Raw genomic sequence first — 27309 nt, forward strand, 5'->3', positions numbered from 1 at the left:
CCCCAGGTGCCCCTAAGTGATAGGTTTGAGGCACTGGGCATTGAAGGGGAGGTGAGCAAGGAAGCAGGGGAAGGCTCACCTGAGATATTACCGAGGGTGAGCTGGTAGATTCTGTGTCTGGAGGCTGCCTCTGTCAGGAAACACAGAAAGATTACTGTTGTAGCTGATGCCCTTCTCAGGGGAGTGGGGAGCCCCATGTGAAGACTGGACCTGACCTGTAGGCAAGTGTACTGCCTCCCTGTGGCCTGGCTCAAGGACCTAACCAGAAAATGCTCGGATCTGGTTCACCCCTCTGATTACTACCCATTACTGATAGCTCAGCCAGGCAGCGATGAAGTCGCTCATAGAAGCCTGCAAACTATCAAAAAAGACTTCAGGGTTTTAGGGCAGTTGAATGAGAGCGTGGGAACACAATTTGTATTTTATCCTACCACTTCTGGGGTGGCAAGGGATATGGAGTGTGCTAGGAAAACCCAGGTAACCCATAGCTGAGTGGGTAGTGCTGTCACAGAAACCTTGTTTTTTATTACCACTGAATGATTTACTCAGCACCTGGTCTAATGGCTGCAGACAGGTGTCACCAGAGATTTTGCTTCAGTTTTCACCAGCAGCCAGGATTCTTGTATTACTCATGTCCCTGAAGCTCGCATCCCTGAATCTCTAAGTGGGAACCAGGGGAGTAGATCCCCCCGAGTGCAAGGGCAGAGTAATTCCAAGACCATCTCCTGAGACTGAGTGCATACAAGCCTATGAGGCCAGATGACATGCATCCCAGGGTCATAAAGAAACTAGCTGATGTGGTTGCTGAACTGATCTCCATAGTATCTGAAAAATCATGGCTGTTAGGAAAAGTCCCAGGGGACTGGGAAAAAAGGAAACATCACTTCCATTTACAGGAAAGGGAGGAAGAAGCAACTACAGGCCTGTGAGCCTCACCTCTGTGCCTGGAAAGATCATGTAACAGATCCTCCTAGAAGACACATGTCTCGCTCCAATTTATAGGAGGGAGAGGAGGTTCTTTGATACATGTGTACCCAGCATGAGATTAAGAAACAATGGTTCAAATGTTGGTCCAACCAGTTTATTACAAATCTTAATGAGGGAGATGGGGAAGGGGAGGACAGACACTATTACAGATTGGAGTGATGGGGAAGGGAAGGTGAGTGATAGAAAAGATAGGAAATAGAAGCAAGGAGTACGAATTAGGGTGATGGGGAAGGAAGAAGGGCAGTAGAAAAGATAGGAAATAGGAGCAAGGAGTCTCTATAGAAAGCAAGAGGGAGATAGTCACCACCATGGGTCCAGCATGGTTCATAGTTCAGTCACTGATCTTCAGTAGTGGTGGGTCATTAGGTGTTGTTCCACTGATGACATGGTGATGATTGTGACGATGATGATGATTGCGATGGCAGCACAAACATTTATAAGTCCAAAGTGGTTGAGACAGCTCTTTTTGGAGTGACAGCTTCTGGCTTTTGGATCTCAGCAGGAACTCCTTTTGTTCTCATCACCTCATCACCAGCAGGTAAGAGGGAGTATGAAGACATCAACTTGTAACTTGTCTTCACAGCATACAGTGGTATCATCTCCCAATCTCCCATAGCAAACAGGAGTTATTTGGTCACAGGACAGATCTTCTGCCAGTAAACAGTCCAGTAAACAGTCCTGAACACTCCCTTCCAAAGGCAAACAGCTCCAAAGAAATGCTTCAAATGTAAATGGTTCAGACAGTGATGTTGATTGCCACAAGGCAACACCCACCTCTCATCTTCTAGAGTCTTATTGCAATAAATACCTCAGGAAGCAAGCTTTGAGCCAGAAAACAAAGAAGGATTCATACAACATGTTAAGGCAGATGTGGGATGAGCAGGTGATTTGAGATAGCCAGCATAGCTTTACCAAGGAAAGGCCATGCCTTACTTATCTAGTGGCATTCTGTGATGGGGTGATGACATCGGTGGACAAAGGGAAAGCAACTGATGTCCTCTACCTGGACTTGTGCAAGGCCTTTCACATGGTCCCCCACCACATCCTTATCTCTAAATTGGAGAGATACGGATTTGAGATGTGGACTATTGAGTGGATAAGGAATTGGTTGGAAGGCCATAGAAAGAGGATTGTAGTGAATGGCAATTCATTCAGGTGGAGGCCAGTGATGAGCAGTGTCTCCCAGGGGTCTGTCCTGGGACTGATGCTCTTCAACATTCTCATCAATGACATTGATAAAGTGCACCTTCAGTACTCTGCCCAGAGAAGCTGTGGATGCTCTGTCTCTAGAAGTGTTCAAGACCATGTTGGATGGGACTCTGAGCAACTTGGTCTAGTACCAGATCTGGAGGTTGGTGGCCCTGCCTATGGCAGGATGAATGGAACTTGATGATCTTTGGGTTCCCTTCAAACTCAAGCCATTCTATGATTCTATGATTATGGAAAGTTAGGTAAAAACAAAGTAATATAATAGCATGTTATTATATATTACTGTCAATGGTTTAAAGGGCTGGTCCGGCCCCGTTCCTTGGTAGTGGGGCGGAGGGATTTCGCAAAATCTGCGCCTCCAGGAAGGGAAACAGAGGACCCCAAAATAATTAAAAACAGCGGTAACAATCTGAGGAGAAGCAAACTAATTTACTAAATATAGTATTGGAATGTAAGATAACACACTATAATACAATATAAATCAAAAATAATTGAGAGAAAGATTGTCCAAGAGCCAAAGGCCTTACGCTAATACTGAAGCTTTGCATGCAGTTGGGAGCAGCAGCAGTGAGCTGATCCAGCAGGGAACACGGCGAGACGAGAAGAGGACCGAGTCAGATGACCTATGCCCTTATATCTGTTCCCTTGAGCAGGAATGATAACAGTACTCGAAAAGGCTCTTAGGGAATGTAGTTCTTCTCTTCCAGACAGGTACCCGGAACTAAAGCATTTGCACTTTAACTCCCAGTACACTGCATGATGTAGTGATGTGGAATACTGATAACCAAAAATCATAAAACCATGACAATTACTATGTGTGATATGTAATATATATAAAAAATAATAAATTTGTGAGATCCTCATCCCACAGTTAGGAGTAAAATGATTTACTATTTACTGAACAGGTATCATGGATTCCCTCACCCACCTCTTTGTCTAGAAAACTCTCTGAGGCTTTGCTTTCTACTTTCTACAAAGGCAATTCAATTAGAACATCAAGCCAGACTGAAACTGAGGTCTCTAAGGTGCACTGGAAACAGTTTTTTAAGACAGCCAGTCCTGCTAAAATGAATGTCTTTCTTATTAATTTGCGAACAGTGTGGCTCTTCTTGACACTTTGGACCCTGTCTTTTATTGATCAAAATATGTAGGCATTCTTTTGTTGGGCAGATAATTCAAGATGAATGCTGTTTCCTTGTTTTGGTTTCAGCTGGGACAGAGTTGATTTTCTTGATAGTATCTGGTATGATGCTATATTTTGATTTTAGGAGAAAAACAATGTTGATAAAACACAAATGTTTAGTTGTTGCTGAGCAACACTGAGCAATGTTGAGCAGTGCTGTACAGAGAAAAGAATGCTTCAGTTTTTCTTTCTTGTGCTGTCCTGCCAGCATTGGTGTTGAAGAGGCACAAGGAAAGTATAGGGGACAGAAAATGCTGACCTAAAATGCTCAAAGGTATACTCCATGCCATACCGCATAATGTTAATAACATAACATAACATAACATAACATAACATAACATAACATAACATAACATAACATAACATAAACATAATGTTAAAAAACCAAACCACACCAAAACCAAAAAAAAAGGTCTATAAAATTGAAATTGCTTTGTGTATCACTTGTTTTCTATATACATGCACACTTACATATATATTTATGTATAATTATCTTTACTGTTATCTCTCTTATTTTCCTTTCTTAGTAAGTAGTTTTTTTATCACAAACCATGTGGTCTACTTTTTTTTCTTCTCCCAGTTCTCTTCTCCATCTCACTGGAAGTGGGAGGAGTGAGCAAAAGGCTGAGTAGTGCTTAGCTGCTGACAGTTAAACCATAACAGTCCTTGACACACCCAGTGTGGCAAATGAAGGTTTGAGGTAACAGCAGATCCGGTCTGACAATTTTAAAACAAAATTTTTATAAGCAGTATAGTAGCTTAGTAACTGATGATCACAAGATGAATCTTTTCGGTCACAGTATGATATTGCTTGCTTTTGTTGCTTTTTATTTATTTATTTGTTTGTTTTCTTAAATCCATCCCCATTTTTTATCACCTCTCAGGGTTGGCCTAGGCACCTCTATGGTCTTGCCATTTGTATAGATTTGTGTTGGACCAGTCATGGATTTGATTTGGTACTTGCAGTCGATAGTACCACCTTTCTCAGATTTCAGCAACCTTACAACTGAAACTCTTAACAAATACACTCTCTACTCCAGTGCATGTTAAAATAATTGTGGAAAATTTTGAATATACCTGGTATATTTTATACATGGCATAATCTTTTTGTTATGTCTTTTGCATGTGTTTCCAGTTTTATTTATGGTTTAGAAACTATTCAAAAACACCCTCCAAAGATCTACCCTGAGGCAGGATTGTTGTCGATGGCAAGACGTGGGTGAATATAGGCAGGTATCTATCATGATTATCACCTCTAGTGAGTCTGTAACTTCCACTTGAGCAAGTGCAGAGTCCTAAAAATGTCACAGAATGTTTTAAAAAGCTATGCCTTGATCCTGACAATGTCAAAGATCTACTGCTCGCTAGATGTGTTGGGGTTTGGCCTGCACACATCAAACTATTCAACATTACTTAGCACTTTCTGGATATCTGAGTCCAACACAACAGGTTGCAGAATCTGCTGAAGGAAATTTTAAGTCAATTTGCAGAAGCGAAGGCTAGCTTTATGTTTTGCTGAAATGTTCAATATACTATCTCTAATCTGATTCATGGATGGTGGCAAATGTACTGTGAGAGTGGTTACAGCAATGGAAGCTAAACTACTGACAGTGCAGAGGCAAACCCATCTGGTTTTCCATCATTTCTGGTGGAAAAGTACTGCTGTCTGAGTAGAGAACATGTTGTGCATCATGTAGATACCTACATACCCAAGAGTCATGCCACCAAAGGTCATCAAAACAAGCAGAAGGTGTATTGAGCCTCTAAGGTTAAATTGGATCAGGAAGATTTAAACTGGCAATATAAGGATGGATTATTTCTATCTCAGTAGGCCCATGACACCTCAGTCAAAAGCCCATTCAGGGACCTGAGTGTACTTGGTGAGTAATGAGGAAGAATGGGGTTGTCCAGTGTGAACATCAAAGGTGATGCTGCATGAGAACAGCCAGTAATTTGACTTGTGTGATGCTAATTGCTACATAATACTGCATAGCATCTTTGCTGTGATTGTTACATGTCTTATCAACACAGTAAAAATTATAGTAAGGATCACCCAGATTAATAAAGAATTAATTCTGATAGAAACAAATCTAGCTTCAGCATAGAATAATCCAACACTGTATATTACCTCTCCTGGCTTGAAGAACTGTTATGACAGATGGAGCCCAAAATCATGGTCTAGATGAACTCCACAGTCAATTTACAGGGACTGCCTGTAGACCATGGGAATTATACATATTCCTATACATATACATATACTTACATATTTACATATCTACATATTTACATGTTTGTATGTTTATATGTTTGTATATATATAAATGGCAAGAGAGGTGATGGCAATTAAATATGAGAAATGGTGGGACCAGAGCATGATGTAAATGGTATGGAAGGAGTGGATATTGTCCTGCTTTCTTCTGGAACAAAATTCATATTCATGATAATGTATATTACAATGCTGTGTTTTCTCTTTAGGAGAAAAACAGTGTTGATAACACAGTGATGTTTTGGTTGTTGCTGTACAGTGCCAAGGATTTTTCAGTTTTTTACATTCTAGAACTGTCAGGTCAGCAAGCAGACTAGAGGAACACAAGGAGTAGGGAGGGGACAGAACTAGAACAGCTGATCTAAACTGTCCAAAGGAATATTCCATAATAATAATAAATATATAAATAATAAAATAAATTAAATAAAAATAAAAAATAAAAATAAAAAAATAATAAAAATAAATATACATATTTATCCTTTGGTATGTATTTTTTTTAAAAAAATTGAATGTTATTTCCAAAGTCAAATCTTGTTTTAAATGCTCCAGAGGCTTATCATCCAAAGATATACGGTATCTCTTGTGAATTACTGGTGAATTTCTGAAACCATTCTTGCCGTGCAAATGGAACCTTCATGTCAAATTATAAACTGTAGGCGACATTAGGAGGTTTTCCAACACATTTTGTATGAGAAAGTACTCTTTTCTTGGTTTCAGTAATACGTTATTTTTCACCTGCTGTAAATTTTATTCAATTTAAAAGTGTTTAGCTTAATTAACATTTCAGATTCTTTCTCACTCCTTCCTCATCTTCCCTGCACCCTGCACTGGCTCTATGGATGTCTTTTTTTTCCATAATATTTATTTTATTTTTATCAGCTAAAATTGTTTATCAATTTCTATTAAAATGGTAAGAGTAATTAGGATACTGTTGTCAGTGCCAAAAAAAAAAAAAAAAAAAAAAAAAAAAAAGATGAGAAATAATACTAATTTAATCTGTGTGTAACTGTGGAATCCTGCCCCTTATACAGTAAGGAGTACAATACTACATTTAACAGTGCAACTATGACTTTGTCAAGGTTTGTCTTTTCATATTTCCCCAGTGGTGACTAACAAATAGGCTTCTAATTTCCCAAATGGTAAATACAGACTGGAAGCAATTGTTAGCAATTGTTTCTGAAGTTTTGTCTGTCTCTTGTATACTGGGAGCTTATAACTTCCCTATGTTTTCCTGAAGTTTTTTGTTTTAGACCCGAAAAGATTAAGCAGACCTTTAATGCAACATCTCTCCTTAATCTTCTGTAACATTTCTGATAGGACTTACTTAAAACAAGTAAAATATCTCATATGAACAGTTGTTTGTGAAGAGACACATCCTCACATAATAAGCACATGTAAGATTACAAATTTAGAAAGAGTAGAGTAACAGTCAGTTAAGTATATATATATATGAAAATATCACAAAATGTATATTTTCATGTGTAAACTAGAGTAAGCATTTATAATTGGGAAAGGGAAATCTATACATCAGGTATCATTATATACTTCTATTTACCAATTATAAATACTTATATGTAACAAAGTATACTAAAAACCTCTTTTCAAAATATGGAAATGTGGCTAGAGAAAGGAAGTATATTGTGTTTTAACAATCACATCTTCCTTTAAAATATTTGAAGGCAAACCCCTGACATTGAAGATGAATTGTCCTCTGACAAACCATCTCAGTACAATATTTATATGCTGTTCAGAAGTTTCAGCTGATGGAGAATACGTGAAACACATTTTTACAGCCAAGTGAGCAGCTGAACATTTCAGGTGACTTGCACTGGACCAGAAACAGAGTCCAATATTGCACACATTTAAATTTAGTACCAATAGATATCTAAGCTTAGCTGTATGACTTCACAGCTGTTTTTGAACATGTCACTTAGAAACGAGTCTCATCTTCTCAGTTTGCCACTTTACAATTCTTTAATTCAAAGAATGATGGATTCAGCAGCTTGGAGTTCAGACTGTCTCTTCATAGGTCTGAACCACTTTAAACAAATCCTTAAACAGGTGCTTACTGTTTCCTTTTTTTTTTTTTTTTCCTGGTATTACGGTTAATGCTTGTGTCTAGTGTAGCGAAGGGAGGAGTTATCATAAATCTTCCCACACCCTTCTTTCCAAGTTGATTCACAATTTATGTTCATTTGCCCATAATGAGATGATTAGAGCTGAATCAGATCAGATTTAATCTGCAGTTAAACTGTGAAATTCTTTTTTCCCCCAAATGAGGTTGTAAAACCAACATCAAGCTTAAACTACTGTGTAATTTTTTCCTCCTTTTCCTTTCTTTCTTCCTTAAAAAAAGCAAGAAAACAAACAAACAAACAAAAACCTTCAGTATTTCACATCTGCAAAACAAAGCATCAGTTTGAGCACAGTAAATACTGACATATGGTTTTCAACTATTTGCAAATTACATCAGTTGGACTGGAGCTACCTAAATATAATATTCAGATGAATAAATGTTCAAGTATTTGTTAGATTTCTTAGAGATCTTGACATTTTATTTACTGACCTCATGCTTTTTATAATAAAATAACTTTTGCCATGTTACATATAAATTATCTGTGATAATCTGGTGAGGGTCACTAGATGTCACATCCTTTTCTTGCCCAGTAGTTGGCAAATGTGTGCTGGTACTAATTCCCTTTCTGTGGATGTGTAACATGTTGAGAATTGGACATTACTACCTCTTTATCAAATAGGACATTTGTCAGTTAAGTAATCGTATGCAAGACTCTACCACTGAAGCTCACATCTCTCTTTCCTGTACTCCTCCTATTAATCAAAGCATATATGACAGATTAGCACAACTGAATCACTATCTCTTTATGTCTGTTACTATTAATTTAAGAACAGAACTGATACTGTTGACTAATTTTGCATATAGCTTTTCCAGTGATATCAAATTGTGAAGGTCTCTGCCTTCAGGACTAGATTTTCATCCATGACTTGTAAATGAAATATCTAGAAATGAAGTAGTAATAATACACACACACACAATCTGTTGTTAAAGTGTTGGAGCTGCGGGGTATCAGGAGTCTTCTCTGCTTTATGCACATGGGTTACTTTAGTTAACAAGACACAAAGGGAGGGTGTGTATCAGAAACTGTACCCAGGCAGTGCAAGGAATAGATTTCAGCATCTCAGACTCACGCCATAACACACTAATAACTTGAAAAACGCTATTACTGCATTGTTCAAGCAACACATAAAACCTGGTCATCAAATCACAATCCCTTGAGTCCACATTAATTCTTCATGGTATGAAATGCCACCTGGTAGTCCTTTCTAGATCAACTGATTGCAAGGGCCTAGACTTAGAGACCAAGGTCTTCATAAATGGAGATTTATTCAAATAACCAAAAGGAACTATATTTAATGTCCTTTTTGCAGCATTTCTATCATATTATATTTAGAAATATAAAGAAATTGTATACTGCACAGTCTCCTTATCTATAGCTTACCCACTGAAATATTATTAGTTTTCATATCTATAACTTTTACTGTTTTATCTTTGACAAACTCTGAAATAGTACACCAGTGACATTTAAAAAAAAATTAGCCTTCTGTGTTTAAAGACCCCTCATCATTTTCATCTATCAGTGTTCTGGAAATGTCACATTGATTTTATCCTCTTTGCAATAAATGGTAACATCCAAAAAAACAAATAACAGTCTGACACTTCAAAATCAGCTGCCACTCTTGCACAGAGTGAAAATAAATAAAAGGACAATTTTCTTGAAGGACAGGAGAGGGAAAAAAGTGTGTAAGAGAGTATTAGAGAGAAGGAAAGCTTTATCTCTTTCTGGAAATACTAACAACATCCTAAGTAGAAGAAATAATGAATAGTGGCCTGTTTTTTGTTTGTTTGTTTGTTTTTGTTTTGTTTTGTTTTGTTGTTCTGTTTTTGTTTTGTTTTGTATTGCTCTTGTTTTGTTTTGTTTTGTTTTCCCCAGATGTGTTGTATAAACTGCAAACCTGATGCTGACCAATGAAGATGCATGTTAGCTTATCTTAAAAGTATTAGTAAAAAATTCTCCTGTATATAGACACTAATACACTGAAAAAAGTGTTTCTCTTTTCTCAATTCCACCAGTCACTAAGCTAAAATCTGATGCTTATTTAATTTTTTAGGCATTTGTCACTGACATCACTATCTTCAACTTTCTGTGCCTAATGGCAGCAAGGGTGTGCTAGACAGTCTGAGAAGATAGAGCTGAACCACACAATTGTCCATAAATCATTTTTGTTCACAATCTCACTGACATTGTAACATTATCTTTTGTGGCATTGGATGGTGGATCAGCTACCTTTATCTGCATAAAGATGTGAAAAGACACTGGGAAGTGAAAGACGAACGTCCCTAAACAAAGTGTTTGTTGCTGGACTTCTAGAGCTATGCAAAAAGTGATGGAAATATCTAAAATGGCTTGAAAATGTAGGGAATCCAGGGAAAGTTAGGAAGGGAATTCCTGAAGACTTCAAGGAAGGGACAGAAGAAGTTTATTGATTTTGATTTGTCTTCATAACCAGTAATCTTACTGAAAATAAAAGGTTTTTCTCTTTGGATGTTCTCACAACTTGTCATATTGTGATAATGGAGAGAAAAATCCACTCAACTCTTTTCATTCTATCAAGATTTTTTAGACTGTAAAAACAAACAAATGAAAAAAAAAAAAAAAAACAAAAAAAAACATCAAGACTATTTTCCTTTCTTGGTAGACTTTGAAACTCAGACAAAAATATGATTTTAATTTAGCATTTCATCCTTATTAGCAAAGCATGTAAACACTCAATTTTAAGCAATTGTTTAATTCCTATCCCAGTGGTACTTAATCAAGCACTAAACGTAAGTATGTGTTGAAATGCTTTGATGATTTGAAGCCTAAACAATGGGGGAAGTAATGACTTACTGAGATTACCCTGCGCTAGGAAATAATGATTATTGAAGGTGGTACACCTTATCCCATTTCATGGTAAAAGAAAGTGTTTTGGATTGCTTTTACGTTTTTCTACAGATTTTCATCTCCATTAAAATAAAATAACACCAAAGGAAGGGAAAGCATCCTTTAGAAAATTTTGAAGACACAAATTAATAATGAACCATACAATATTTCAATTTGTAATCATGATTTATGGAGGTAGGAGATTCTGTAGTAAGAATGCATTTGTCTGTCATGTACATGAGCAACAAGGCCATGTCATGAACAATGAGCTATAAAACAGGATAATAACTGGAAGAAAGCTTTAATATATGCATTATTTAGATTAAGCTATAACACAGTAAGACACTTTTCCTCTCTTAAACTCAGTATTGCATGTATACTAAACAACTGATGGAATGATTTTTTAAGTGTTTTCATGTAGAAAGAATATTTAGATAAGTATCTAGTGTTAATGGAAATGAATGTTCCTCCTACCTAATTCAGCTGTGAAGCAGTTTTTGTTTTGTTTTGTTTTGTTTTGTTTTTATTCTAAACATGTTTTATGCTCATGAGAAAACACCTATATGGAGCATGCTTCTATCTGCAGGACAATAAGAGCTTTCCTGATTTAATATCACTCATTGAATTATAGTATATCTAAGAAAATTAAACATCATATTATTGAAAATAAGAATGTTCAGAATTACTGAATAAGAACATATATGAAAACACATGTCAAACAGAACATAACCATTGGGGTTCAGGGCCTAATTCACTCAGCAATAGGAAGAGTCAGAGAGAGTCTCTGAGGTCTAACTATTCCATAAAACTTCACTAGAGAGTTTCTTGCTCTTTTCCTAAAACTACTAGTGAGCGATATAGAAGGATTAGGTATACCATTAGACAGAGATCTATCATTGCAGTTTTTGGATTCCACAGGAGAATATCTGAAAAATAAAATCATTATTCAGGAGATGTAAAAGGTGAAAATAATATCATAAAATTTATTACCTAAAGGTAAATGAGATAACTCTGACCTAGACATTACTATTAAAACCAGAAGTTTTAGACAAATAGGTATTTAAAATCTCATTAGTCACTTCCTTTCCTTTCCTTTCCTTTCCTTTCCTTTCCTTTCCTTTCCTTTCCTTTCCTTTCCTTTCCTTTCCTTTCCTTTCCTTTCCTTTCCTTTCCTTTCCTTTCCTTTCCTTTCCTTTCCTTTCCTTTCCTTTCCTTTCCTTTCCTTTCCTTTCCTTTCCTTTCCTTTCCTTTCCTTTCCTTTCCTTTCCTTTCCTTTCCTTTCCTTTCCTTTCCTTTCCTTTCCTTTCCTTTCCTTTCCTTTCCTTTCCTTCCCTTCCCTTCCCTTCCCTTCCCTTCCCTTCCCTTCCCTTCCCTTCCCTTCCCTTCCCTTCCCTTCCCTTCCCTTCCCTTCCCTTCCCTTCCCTTCCCTTCCCTTCCCTTCCCTTCCCTTCCCTTCCCTTCCCTTCCCTTCCCTTCCCTTCCCTTCCCTTCCCTTCCCTTCCCTTCCCTTCCCTTCCCTTCCCTTCCCTTCCCTTCCCTTCCCTTCCCTTCCCTTCCCTTCCCTTCCCTTCCCTTCCCTTCCCTTCCCTTCCCTTCCCTTCCCTTCCCTTCCCTTCCCTTCCCTTCCCTTCCCTTCCCTTCCCTTCCCTTCCCTTCCCTTTCCCTTTCCCTTTCCTTTCCTTTCCTTCTCTTTCCTTCTCTTTCCTTCTCTTTCCTTCTCTTTCCTTTCCTTCTCTTTCCTTCTCTTTCCTTCTCCTTTCTTCTCTTTCCTTCTCCTTTCTTTTCTTTCCTTTTCTTTTCTTTCCTTTTCTTTTCTTCCCTTTCCTTTCCCTTTCCTTTCCCTTTCCTTTCCTTTCCTTCTCTTTCCTTCTCTTTCCTTCTCTTTCCTTTCCTTCTCTTTCCTTCTCTTTCCTTCTCCTTTCTTTTCTTTCCTTTTCCTTTCTTTTCTTTTCTTTTCTTTTCTTTTCTTTTCTTTTCTTTTCTTTTCTTTTCTTTTCTTTTCTTTTCTTTTCTTTTCTTTTCTTTTCTTTTCTTTTCTTTTCTTTTCTTTTCTTTTCTTTTCTTTTCTTTTCTTTTCTTTTCTTTTCTTTTCTTTTCTTTTCTTTTCTTTTCTTTTCTTTTCTTTTCTTTTCTTTTCTTTTCTTTTCTTTTCTTTTCTTTTTTTCTTTTTTTTCTTTTTTTCTTTTCTTTTCTTTTCTTTTCTTTTCTTTTCTTTTCTTTTCTTTTCTTTTCTTTTCTTTTCTTTTCTTTTCTTTTCTTTTCTTTTCTTTTCTTTTCTTTTCTTTTCTTTTCTTTTCTTTTCTTTTCTTTTCTTTTCTTTTCTTTTCTTTTCTTTTCTTTTCTTTTCTTTTCTTTTCTTTTCTTTTCTTTTCTTTTCTTTTTTTTCTCTTGTCTTATTAAATGACTATCTACATTCATGATATCAGAATAACAAAATTTTCTTTCCTAATCTAGTTGAAGTCTTTGGATGAGGAGTACGAAAATAATACACTTCGGTTCTACCTGAATACTGTGTAAATTTTACTTTAAATATCCAGGTGTGCAGAATGTTGCCTACATTCCTGTGGGAAAATAGAGATTGCATATATTAAAATATGTATCCCATTTGTCTTCTACATTCTCAGAAAGGATATGTAAGGAGGAGAAGAGGAAAGAGAAGAAGAAGGAGAGGGACAGGGACACGGAGAATAAGATGGAGATGGAGAGCGAGGGGGAGAAGGAGGGCAGGGGGGATGAGGAGTGGAAGAGGAAGAGGGAAAAAGAGAGTAAGAACAGGAAGAAGGAAAAGGAAAACAAAAATGAAAACGAAAAGGATATCTGAACGATAGGAGGGCCTATGGTGACATAATTGCATCAGTGGACAAAGGAAGACCCAAAGAACCACTATTATCATCTATCTGGACTTCAGTATAATCTTTCATAAGGTCCTCCACAAAATCCTTCACTCTAAATTTGAAAGATAAGGATTTGAGTATTGGACTGTATGATGGACAAGAAACTGATTGTGAAATCATACGCAGAGCTGTGGTCAATGACTCAATCTCCAAATGGAGATCAGTGATCAGTGGTGTCCTTCAGGGGCTAGTACTGGAATCGGTGCTGTTTAATATCTTGATCAGTGACATTGGCAGTGGGATCAAGTAAACCCTCAGCAAGTTTGTGGATAACACCAAACCATGTAATGCATTTGACATACTTGTGAGATGGGATGACATCCAGAGAGACTTAGACATGCTTTAGCAGTAGAACCAGGAGAATCTTATGAGGTTGAACAAAGACAAGTAGAATGCTCCCACTTCTTCAGACTGAACAATCCCAGATCCCTCAGCCTTCCCTCATCAGGTTTGTGCTCCAGACCTCTCACTACCTTCATTGCCATTCTCTGGATAATCCCAGGGCCTCGATGTTTTTCTTGTACTGAGGGGCCCAAAACTGAACACAGTACTCAAGTTGCAGACTCACCAGAGCTGAGTACAGGGGTTTCATTACCTTCCTGTAGAGAGTAAAGAGCGATGATCATCTCCCTGCTCCTGCTGGCAACATTATTTTTTGTAAAAGACACTGGTCTTCTTGGGCACCTTGGCACTCTGCTTGCACATGTTCAGCTGAACGTTGACCAAAATCCCTAGGTTTTTCTACACAGTCTTCCAGCCACTCTGCCCAAGCCTGTAGTGTTGCCTGGGATTGTTGTGGCCAAAGTGGAGGGCCTGACACTTGGTTTTGTTGAATATCATCCCTTTGGCCTCAGCCCAGGCCCTGTACGGATCTCTTTGCAGGGTCTTCCAACCCCTAGGGAGATCACCAACAACTTGGTGTCATCTGCAGACTCACATGACACCTCCCAGACAGGGTACACTCAGTCCCCTCACATAGGTCATCAATAAGTATTGAACAAAACAGGTCCCGGTACCAACCCTTGGGGACTACCACTTGTGACTGGTTGCCAGCTGGATTTAACCTCACTCACGACCTCCCTCTGGACTCAGCCCTCCAGCCAGTTTTTTACCCTGCAAAGAGTGTACCTGTCCAGGCCACAGGTTGCCAAATTCTCCAGGAGAATACTGTGGGAGATGCTGTCAAAAACTTTGCTGAAGTCCAGGTAGGCTATATCAACAGCCTTTCCCTCATCCATTAGGTGGATCACTTGATCATAGAAAGAGATCAGGTTGGTCAAGAAGGACCTGGCTTTCATGAACCTAGACAACAACCAGAGAAAAAGTTGTTTCTTACTTTAGTTTTATATGTCACTCACAAGAACCAAGACTCCATATTTGAGACCAGCAGATGCTACCACAATAGTTAATATAAAAAATTAGAAGCATTTAAAATTGTCAGGCATCTATGTGCTTTTTCTTTTCATCCATTGTTGATATTCATAGGGGAAGTAAGAGAAGCTTAAGAACTATTGGGTTCCTTCTTGAATATCTCACAAAGGCATGAATTTCATAAAGAAATTATCTTAATCGTATAATCCAAAGAAAGGGCTTGAAATATGATCTCAGGTGAAAACTTTGAAGGAGAGAAGCAAAGCTTAAATTCCTCAGCTCTCAGGCCTTGGAAATTACAGCTATGACTCTATATCTCAGACTCTGAAAGGAATAATAATTACTATTTGCAATTTATCAAGGTGAGGGTTTCACTGGAGGAAATATTTAATTCAGGAGCTGAAATTACACAACTAGAGGGTTATTAAGTAACAGCACAAAGTAGGAAGAATAAGCAAGGAAAACAATGGAACAAATCTGAGGAAAAAGTGACAAAGTCACAAGAAGTTTGCATGCCATCCTCTTTGATTACCTCTTTACCTGTTAATGTCTTAAGGTTCTGCAATAGACAATTCTTGACAGGACATTGACCCAACCCAGCAATGAAATAGTAGTAGAAACACAAGCAGAAGTGTAAGCCAAAGAAATAGAAGCAGAAGTAGAATATCCAACCTGATAAATCACTCTACTGGTGATCTTTTTCTAGAGTGACATGTAGTTGATACGGATTTATTTCCTGTACGTGTTACAGAATTTCTTTTGGCAATACTGTAGCAGAATATTTTTTATATATGTATTTATATATGTGTTTATATGTGTGTAACTTAAATGCCTGTCAATTAAAAGCTTAACTTTTATCTTTGCTTATCTTACTGCAAAAATTTGGGACTGCTGATTCAGAATATTCCCCTTGGTTAACATAGAGAACCTGACTCCAACTGAAAATATGAAGTCAGATGACAGGGGAAGGGGATAAAACAGGGCTCACCAGAGATGAGCCTAGGGGAACAGTGCTTGAGCTTGGGGTGAGGCAGATGACTCAGCTGAAGTGCATCTACACCAATGCATGCAGCATAGGCAACAAACAGGAGGAAGTGGAAGCAATTGTGTGGCAGGCTAACTATGACCTAATTGCTATTACTGAAACATGGTGGGACCACTCTCACGACTGGAGTGCTGTGATGGATAGTTACAAGCTCTTCAGAAGGGATAGGCAAGGAAGGAAAGGTGGTGGTGTGGCCCTTTATATTAAAGAGTGTTTTGATGTTGAAGAGCTTGGGGTTGGAAATTATAAAGTTGAGTGTCTATGGATAAGAATCGGGGGAAGTCCTGTAGGGGTGACATCTTGGTGGGTGTCTGTTATAGGCTGCCTAATCAGGATGAAGAGATGAACAAGGCATTCTACAAGCAGCTTGTGAAAGTTGTGTGATTGCCAGCACTCATTCTCATGGGAGACTTCAGCTTCCCTGATATATGCTGGAAATATAACACAGTGCAGACGAAGCAGTCCAGGAGGTTTCTAGAGTGCATGGAAGATAGCTTCCTTACATGGCTGGTATGAGAGCCTACCAGGGGTGATGCCCTGCTAGACCTGCTCTTCATTAACAGGGAAGGACTGGTGGGAGATGTGAAGGTTGGGGACTGTCTTGGGCAGAGCAACCATGAAACTGTAGAATTCTCAATCCTAGATGATGTCAGAAGGGTGACTAACAAAACTTCTATCATGAACTTCAAGAAGGTGGACTTCGACCAGTTCAGGGAGCTTGTAGCACAGGTCCCTTGGGAGTCGCTCCTTAAGGGTAAAGGTGTCCAGGAAGCCTGGACACTTGTCAAGATGGAAATCTTAAAGACACAAGTACAGGCTGTCCCTGAATGCCATAAGGTGATCCGCAGGGGAAGAAGGCCAGTGTGGATGAACTGGGAACTTTTGTGGAGACTCTGAGAGAAAAAGAGTCTATGTCCTCTGGAAGAAGGGAAAGGCTACTTGGAAAGACTACAGTGAAGTTGCTAAGATATTCAGGGCGGAAGTTAGGAAGTCAAAAGCTCAGCTTGAATTCAGACTGGCCACTGCAGTAAAGGAGAACAATAAATCTTTTTTTTATATTTATATACAAACAGTAAGAGAAGAACTAAGGAGAACTTCCATCATTTACTTGATGCAGCAGGGAATGTGACAATTTCCAGTTGGTGACCCGTTACAAGTGGTATCCCCCAGGGGTCGGTACTGGGAACCAGCTTGTTTAATATCTTTATTGATGACCTAGATGAGGGGATTGAGTATACCCTCAGTGAACTTGCATATGACATTGTTTTGGGAGATAGTGTCAATCTGCCTGAGGGTAGGGAGGCCCTTCAGAGGGATCTGGATAGGCTGGATCACTGGGCTGCGGTGAATGGAATAAGATTCAACAAGGCCAAGTGCCAGGTTTTGCACTTTGGCCACAGTAACCCCATGCAACTCTGTAGGCTTGGGACAGAATGGCTAGATTACTGTGAAGAGGAAAGGGACCACGGGGTGTTGGTTGATGCTCGGCTAAACATGAGCCGACACTGTGCCCAGGAGTTGAAGAGGGCCAATGCCATCCTGACCTGCATTAGAACTAGTGTAACCAGCAGGAGCGGGGAGGTAATGATACCCCTGTACTCAGCTCTGCACCTTGAGTACTGTGTTCAGTTTTGGGCCCCTCACTACAGGAAAGACACTGAGGCCCTGGAATGTGTCCAGAGAAGGGCAACAAAACTGGTAAGGTGTCTGGAGCACAAATCTTTTGAGGAGTGGCTGAGGGATCTGGGATTGTTCAGTCTGGAGGAGGCTCAGGGAAGACCTCATTGCACTCTACAACTTCCTGAAGGGTGGTTGTGATGAGGACATGGTTGGTCTCTTCTCCCAGTCAACAAACAGTACCCGAGAGAATGGCCACAAGTTGCACTGGGGGAGATTTAGATTAGACATAAGATAAACTTTTTCACTCAAAGAATGGTCAGGCACTGGAATGGCCTGCCCAGGGAGGTGGTTAAGTCACCATTCCTGGCAGTGTTCAAAAGGGGTCTGGATGAGGTGCTCTAAGATATGGTTTAGAAGCTTAGTGGGTAGTAATGGTGATAGTAATGGTGATAGGAGGATGTTTGGACTAGATGGTCTTGAAGATGATCTTTCCAACCTTGTGATTCTTTGATTTTATGATTCTATGATTAGTTAGATTCACTTAGAGCTCCTTTATTAGCTATCATTTGCAAAAGAATAAGGTTATATACATCATCTAGAACATGAAGAAGCCACCTCCTTTAACAGCATCTACCAGAAAAAATCATTACTTTATTGGCCCCCTTCACCAAATTGAAGTTTATTTGTAGAATTTTGTATCACACCCCTAAGCAACTTATTCAAAATTAATTTGGATTTGTTATGAACTTAGACTCGGGGATCTCCTGAGGTCCCTTCTAACATTATTTGTTCTGTGATTATGTTAATTCTATGGTTTAATTGGAAGGAACCAAAAGTCTTACCTTCTTCTAACCATCCTGCCATTAACAGGGACACCTCCCACTAAATGAAGATGCCCAAAGTTCCATCCAAATTGGACTTGAACACTTCCAGCAAAAGAACTTCCACAACTTCTCTGCAAAAACTGTTCAACTGCCTCATCATCCTCTGGGTAAAAATAAATAATTAAATAGATAGATAGATAGATAGATAGATAGATAGATAGATAGATAATTCTAGATATGTAGTCTAAATCTACCTTCTCTTAGCTTAAAGCTTTGTCCTACATACCTTGGTGAAGGGTTTCTCCCTATATTTCTTGTAGGCCCTGTGTACGTACTGAAAGAAAATTATAAGTATTCCCAGTGTCTTTTGCCCTGCTGAACAAGCCCAACTTCCTCAGCTTTTCATCATAGGAGAGGTGCTCCAGCTCTCTGATCATCTACATTGCCCTCCTCTGGAACCACTCTTTACGTCAGAGGCTCTAATGCTGAAGGCAGTACTCCAGGTGGGGTTTTACAATTGAAAAGTAGAGGGGGGCAATCTTCTCCCTCAACATGCTAACTAAGCTTATTTTCATGAAGCCTTAGATGCAGTTGGTTTTCTTGGCTGCAAGTAAGCATTGGCAGCTCGTACTTAGTTTTTCATTAGCCAATACCTCTAAGTTCTTCTCCACAGGGCTGCTCTCAATCCAGTCTGTATTCATGTTCTGAATTGCCCTAACCCAGGTACCTTGAACATGTGAAGTTTGCACACCACTCAGTCCTGATACGGTTCCACTGGATGGCATCCATTACTTCCAGTGTGTCATTCACACCATTCAGCTTGATGTCATCTGCAGACCTGCTGAGCATGCACTCACTGTCCAAGTTGTGAATGAAGAAGTTAGATAATATCAGCCCCAGTACAGACTTCTGAGGAGCACCACTCATCCACCTGAACACTGAGTGACTGTAACTCTTTAGAATCTCAGAACCTTACAACCATTTGAGCTAGAAGGGATTCTTAAAGAGCATGTAGTCCAACTACCCTGAAATGGAAAGAAACATCTGCATCTTGATCAAATTGCTCAGATCCCTGTCCAACCTGATCTTGAATGTCTCCAAAGATGAGTCCTTTACCACCCCACTAGGTAACCTGTTCCTGTGCCTCACCACTTTGACTGTAAATAACTTCTTCCTTATATCCAGACTGAATCTCCTCTCATTTCATTTGAAACCATATCCCTTTTTCTTGTCACCACACACTCAGTGAACGAATTTGTCTCCTTATTTCTTTTAGCCCCTCTTCAGATACTGCAAGGCCACTCTCATACGTCCCCAGAGACTTTTTCGGGATAAACTGTCCCAATTCTTTTAGCCTGTCCATATAGGGCAGGTGTTCCATCCCTTGGATCATTTTTGTGGTCCTCTTCTGAATGCACTACAACAACTCAGGATATCTGCTGTACTGAGGACTGCACATCAGAACACAGTACTCTAGGTGAGGTCTCACTAGTGCAGAAAAGAGGGACAGAATCACATCCCTTGACCTGCTGATCACAGTTCTTTGGATGCAGCTAAAGGCCAGTTGGCTTTCTGGGAAGTGAGGGTGCACACTGTTGGCTAACGTCCAGCTTCACATCTCATCAGTATTTTTGGCATGACTGTGCTTAGCTTTTACATTCACCAGTACTGACAGTGGGGGCTGTCCCTTAAGAGAGATAGTATCTTTGGATTGCATCTTTGGATTTAATCACACATTTCATTAACTATCCACCAAATAGTCAGTTCTGTGATTCTGTTCATCTGGTCTGGTCTAGATATCTACCTTATGACTTAGTGAATCACATTATGCAAGTGTCAATTTCCATTGACTATAGAAGACACTTAATGTGCTCAGATCAGATACAAATATCTGGATTGGTTAGATGAATTTCATAACATAAATCAACAGGAATGTGACAGTTCCTTTTATTGTCCTAAGCCACTGCTTATGTGAACATCAGGATCATAACACTGAACATATATTTTCCTCAGCCTGTATAATGAAGACCAGCCTACCTTATGTGTTTGCATTTTTTGCCATATATAGACAAAGCAAAGGTGTCTTTATATCCCCCAAAATTGAGATTTTGATAGTAAATATGCCTTGTAAATGACTCATGAAAATGTAGCTAATAATCAATCAAATGTGAATTGTGTATTTTGTAAGTGATGTTGCATCACCGTCTTTCTGCCCCTGTGTCCCTCTCTCCAGCAGTGGGCAGCTAAACCAGAGGCACAACTGATACAATGAATTTATCTTTTCATTAGTACATTTAGTTCACAAATCTCCTTCATGTTTGCTTAGTCGTAAGCATTTTCAGTGCAGTTCCTAGGCCAATATATGAATTACTGCAAAAATGTTTAGGCACTGTCACGCTTTATGAACTGGACCCTTGAGCTGTTCAGTATGGGTTAAATCAAGGACAGAATACTTTTCATGACAGAGATATTAAAGTATCTATTATGAACCCCTGACCATCAAATTACTCACTGTTTGTCATACTATTTTTAATTTACATGATGCAAGGGGCTTAAATGTCAGCATCTCTGTTCTAACATAGACTCTGGTGTCTTTAGTTAATTCTTCATGTTCATGTTATGGTTATTTAGAAATTGTCTGAAACCCCAAGTCACTTTCTTTTTCTTTTTTTCTTTCTTTTTTTTTCTTTCTTTCTTTCTTTCTTTTTCTTTTTTTTTTTTTAATGGGTCTTTGTGATATGAACTTTAACAAAACATCTATAAAGATGTAATAGGAATGAACATTATATAACATAAAGCAGAGCAAAGAAGGACGAAAGGTAGGAATAAACTCCAAACATTTCAAGGTTTCATCTTTTTTAGGCTAGGGTTTCTGTTAGTTTCTTCAGGAGCAGAGGTGAATGGTTAATAGGAAGATAATTGCGGATAACATTCTTCACATGGATTTGTTTCTTATTCACACAAGAATTACATTCATATTTCTTAAAAACTTATAGCTAACTATATCTGAAAGGAGTCAATCTACTTGCATACAGTATTCTTATTTTATATATCTGATGTGCTTGATGAATGTCTGAATTCCTTGAACTGGTCATTCAATCTATTGACTATTATGAACATGATGATAGAGAGGATGGGGAAATTCATTCTATTAGGTTTCATTCACAAATATGGAGACTCATTACAGAGCTAGAATGAAGATGGAATTTAGAAAAAGTGAGCGAAACCCTATCAGTGATGGTAGAGGCTGTCCTTGGCTTCCAAATATGTCCTCCCAAAGTCAACAGCAACTAAGGTAATGATTTTTTACTCTTGTTCAAATCATATCTTGTTTTCTTCTGGATGGCAATTGCTAATGAACAATAATTTTAAGTGGGAAACTGTAGGCAGAAACAGGATACATATTAAAGTAAAGGAAATTGTAAATGAACTGAAGAATATGACAGAGCAGTTAGGATCTGTTTATCTAGGGCAAACTGGAAAGCACTATCAATAAGAAACTCCAAAAGTGTAGCAAATTGGAATTCAGTCTCATGTAGAATCATAGAATTGCTCAGGTTGGAAAAGACCTTCAAAATTATCAAATCCAACAGCAACTTAAACAAACTATCCTAACTCTAACAACCCTCTGCTAAATCATGTCCCTGAGCACCACATCCAAATGGTTTCTAAACACATTCAGTGATGATGACTCAAACACCTCCCTGGGGAGCCTACTCCAGTGCTTAACCATCCTTTCTGTAAAGATGTTTTTACTGATATCCAAACTAAACTTACCCTGACACAACTTAAGGCCATTTCCCCTTGTATCATATTAATGAAGTTTATTATTATTATTTATTTTATTTATTATTATTATTATTATTGTTTGATTGATTAATTTTTTTGTTTGTTTTTGTTTTTTTGTTTGTTTTTGTTTGTTTGCTTTTTGGTAAAAAGAAAGATTAAAAAAAATGTGAAATATGTGAAATACTGTCAGAGCTCTTCTGAGATCCAGTGCTTGATTATGAGGGTTATTTGAGAGACACTGGGACTGCTATGCGAGTTTTCTGCTAGCACAGATTGCAGAGATGGAATTATATTTTCTTAAAAGTGCAGGACTGGTGTCTCACAATGGACTAGCAAAATGGCTCCAAAACATCCTATGTTTCAAAAGTCTGGATGGATTCATAATGTATATGTGTGCACCAATTTCTGTCAGTATAAAAGATAGGGCAAAGTACAGGAATAAAATATGCTATGCATTTGACAAAACCATATATGTGCTTTAAAATCTTAAGGATTAAGATTTTCCTTACATATTCTTAAGGAAAACAAAACAAAAAAGATTACAAAATGCTGCACTACTATGAGCTAACCTGCCTTGATAAAGCCTTGTGGGAGATGAGTTCTCCTGAATAAAAGGAGATAGTTATCCTAGAGATAAAAAATGATTAACAATCAATATGGTTGTTATTTCTCATCATCTTCAAGACTGTAGTATCTGCTTCTCAAAGACTGGGAAACAATCTATAGCTTTTCCTATATTGCATGTTTAATTGCAAATCCAGACTTTTGTGAAAAATTACAAATGCATAAATAGGGCCTCATGTGGTTATTATATTGAAACTAAACTTTTATATTACAATTGCAATGATGCAGTGTAGTAAAATACAAACACAACAGTTTAGAAAAATCTGTGACTTGATTATTTGTTCTACAGAAAAGTACCAGAATTCAGTTCAGTAGGAAACTGACTTTTCTCTCCTCAAACGCCTGGGAAAAAAAAAACCTGATAGTCTGAGTTTAAGATTTGGCCTGAATTTGATATTAAATTCTGACTAGATAAACAAACTCAAAGGTTGTTGTACACAAATCAAGATACATTCACATCTGCCTTTTACATACTCATGAGATTGTCAGCACCAGTTATACCCACAAAAGCAGTTTAGGTCTAAACTGATATGCTGGGTCTTAAGGCCTCTCATCTGAGGTATGTATTTCCTTCTTGTGCATTATACACTGATGGTTTAATGTCTCCATCATTTGGAATAGATGAAAGTCCCACTGCAGCAGCTGGGACTACCATTTTCTATCTTTAACTACAATCCAGCTAGGCTAGTTTTTCCTCTTGGGTCCATGTGAGAAAGCATGTATGTGGACAAGAGGAGTTATAGCTTAGATCAAGGAGTGAGGCACACCATGGGTTCATTTCATCTGGGAGGGAGCCTCTTGCCTCCAGCATCTTAAGCTGGGGAGGAATAACATCAGAACTGGGGGAAATGTTATTAGTCACCATTTCCCACATCAAAACAGAAGCTACTATTTTAGCCACTTTGTTCCCAAAATAGAAAAGAAAAACTGAAATAAGATATATAAATAAAGAAAACTTAAATAAGATCAGCCTCTAGTTTCAAGCAAAAAAAGGCAAAACATCCAGACATTCTAAGATCAGTTTCTCTAACTTGTTCCCTTGTGAGAAAATGCCCATCACAGATTTCCAATACTCTGACAGTAGGAAATATGTAATATTTTTCTTGGATATTGTTGGAATAAAATGCAGATGTAGATATGAGTCAAACACAGAGAATAGGCATAGCAAAATGTAGTTGATATTTTAGAAGATGAAATGTAAGTCTTATTTTATTTTATAAGATTTACATAATCTTTGATTCTCCATGAATTTCAGAGTACAATTTTAATGAAGGGTAAATCTATTTTGCAAATAATCATTAAAATTTCACTAGAATTTTTGTAGATGTCTCAGTGTTGTGATCTATCCTTAACTCTGGTGTACTTATCTTCTGGTAAAGATTCTCACTCACCCCTCACCAATCACTGTCTCGAAATTTTGGAAATTATTGAAAATCTTTGTAGTTCTTTTGAAGAAAGAACATTAATATCCTACTGTGAATTATTTCAGTTGTCATCCATATAATAATTATTCAAGAATTCTGGTCACCTGAGAAAATGCTGAAAGAACCAACTACTCATTTATCCTCTTGTAAAAAGTATATCCGACTTCCTTGCTGTTGATTTGCCTACTAACAGCTTCTGTTAACTTCCCATATTTCCCAGCCCAACAAATCCCTGATTTTTTTCTTCTTATTCATGTTTCTTCTTGCAACAAACTGAAAACTCTCTCCATACTTCAGTGGATAAAGAGACCACCCATGAACAATTCCAAATAAGCTGGGAAGGGCTGGAGTTCTGTCTGTAGAGCAAGATGAATATTCACTCTTAAGTGCAGAAATGGGGCTTACTGGTCAAAATATGGGAATTCAGGAAGAAGTGAAAAGTGACAAAAACTAAATAAAGGGAATGGCTGGAGTTGGGGGCCATGGATAGAAAACTTGCCATTTTAAAACAGGAAGATATCTTCACCCCCAGCAACTGAAATCTCTGTCTTGGTATAAAGAGAGGAAAAGAGAAAAGCAAAAAAGCATGTATATAAAAATATATGTGTGTATATATGTATACTCTTCAGTATACTTTTGTACCAAAAGTACTTCCAGAGACAGCTACCATGCCTCAAGGGATGGCAAATGCCTTCTGTCATCATTTCCATCCACTGAAATGTACATTAAACACTACAGAGTGAAAACTGGGGGGAAGGTACAAATGAAAAACAAAACAAAACAATATAAAACAAAACACCAAAACCAAAGCTTAGCCCATCGAAGATAATACTCACTTTTTTTTTTATGTCATCGAAGTTAAAAGGTATTTTGTGTCCTTAAATATACCAGTTTTCTCTCATATCTCTCCAGAAACACAACAAATACGCTTACACACACAAACATGCAGGTTTCTAGTTTCGTTGCAGGCATCCACTTTCTGAATAACCGTTTCTGTAAGTAAACAAGCTGCACCAACTGCAGCATAAAATGAACTTAATAACAACTGAGATCAAAATGAGCCAAGATAGTAGGGGAGAATAGTGGGGGATCATTCCTAAGACTGTTTGCCCCTGAAGGGAGAATTATTATTATGACCTTGTACCACCGAGCAGGCATGTGCTCCTAGCTGGATCAAATGTAGGCCTTGGCAAAGCTCTGTGCCTGGGAAAGTGGTTGCACTATCTAGTTTTTAACACTACTGGAAGTGTTGCTATGGGCACTGAGGCACAGAAGCCAAATACAGGGGAAGGAAAATAATGAAAAATGCTGATTAGGAGCTCAGAGAAAGGAATGGAACATTTGTGCTCAACAATAAAATGTAATGCTCTGTTAATCTGTTTCTTGGCTGTCTGTATAACGCAAGCATTTTAATATACTTTCTCTATATGACTATATAAGTTATTAAACACACTTATTCTCTATGGGATATTTAATATCCTCCTCTATTCCCTGTTTAGCTACCTATATATACCTTTCTCAAAACCCCCAGACTTTTCAAATGTATTTTTACCAAGACTAGTATATATTCATGCTCTAGGAAATTTAAAAGCAAATTCCTATGCAGATTGCTTTGGTGAACAGATATTAATTAAGACTCTTATATACACTACATACAGAAGAAAATGTTTCCTAGTACATCACTCACATGGTATCTTTAACCCTTTTCCCCAGTAGCAGATGATAGATTGTACTTATAATTAATTTTCAAGTGGGGTTCCCCAAACAATATCAACTTTTTTGAAACTTTCTGTTTTCTACCATTTCCTTTTCAGGTGACTGTGACTCTCACAAGTTTTTGTCACTGACAAAAAGATAGCTGATATATTTAAAAAAAAATAAAAATACTGAAGCTACACTTATTTAGTTGTGCAGGGAACAGAGATTCAAGAGACTCTTTAAATTGAATATAAACTTTTTAATCAGAAGTAGCATGCACTTTTAACAGTAGTAGGACTTTTAATCAGAAGTAATTCACACCAAAAAATTCCAGCCATGTCAGACTCCATTTTACAACTGAAAGTCTCCTCTCTTTACAGCACATCTTTCTTTCTCTCCTTGGTCTCCTATGATCAATCTCCTAATAGTTATGCTACCAAAAACAAATAAACAAACAAACAACAAACAAACAAACAAAAAAATCCATATTAAAAATAAAAATGGAGGTGGAGGGCTAGAGAGTTGTTTTTGATAACATAGTTTTCACCACATGAATAGCTGATGAAAAACTATCCATAACTATTATTCATTTCAAATATAACTCTCTCTTCCTACTCCCTTCATATCTATATAAATGTATATCAAAGAAGCAAAAGCAACTTACCAGGATGTTGTTAGGAACCCTAATCTCTCAATAAAGTAAATAGGCAAAGTTCTTACCCATTCATGCTCTAGCAAAATCCTAATTGTAGTACTGGATTAGTGTTAAGTAAACGGCAGAGAAGTAGTGAGAACTGATCTGTCCCTATTGATTTTGTTAGGAATGGAAGATATTTTCCCTCCTGCTCAAACAGTTGTTATGTGGAAACACAGTATTTTATATCATCTAGATGATCTTAGAAAATAAGTTCATTATGTATTTAGGGGTGAATTTGAAATAAAATGCGACTATTTCCCTTACTCTGACACATTTTAGTAATCTGCTGAATGCAGTGTCACCACAGATTAATTAATAAGCAGATGTATGTGAATTTCTTCTCTTTCTCCCAAGGTGAAGATCTGGTCCTGTGGTTTTTGCACCTGCGCAAATTTCAATGGACAACAATTCTGCAAAGTCATTCCAGAATCGGAACTTTAGAGTTAAAAATACCAGAAGGCAATGAGGAAGAAACAGATTGAAGAAGATACAATTTGTGAGGGGAATGAAAATGCATACATTCTTCTGAGCAAAAGTATGCATGTGAAAACTGAAATAATAATTAGATTAGCTAATCTAGCCTTGGAAGGGAGTAAACTCTTTGAAAGGGTAGATAACAGCAGGACAAGGGGGAACGGTTTTAAGTTGAAAGAGGGAAGATTTAGGTTGGATGTTAGG

At 37.9% G+C, this 27309-nt stretch overlaps 1 long non-coding RNA gene across 1 annotated transcript; it reads left to right on the forward strand.

The window, feature by feature from the left end:
- The first annotated feature begins 1239 nt into the window (after positions 1 to 1239).
- Positions 1240 to 27309, forward strand: LOC121108520. Its single transcript, XR_005843063.1, has 4 exons — positions 1240 to 1525; positions 18446 to 18566; positions 21587 to 21694; positions 26986 to 27309. It is a non-coding gene; the product is annotated as an uncharacterized LOC121108520 (long non-coding RNA).

Source organism: Gallus gallus, chromosome Z (assembly GCF_016699485.2).
Source record: "Gallus gallus isolate bGalGal1 chromosome Z, bGalGal1.mat.broiler.GRCg7b, whole genome shotgun sequence".
NCBI lineage: Eukaryota > Metazoa > Chordata > Aves > Galliformes > Phasianidae > Gallus > Gallus gallus.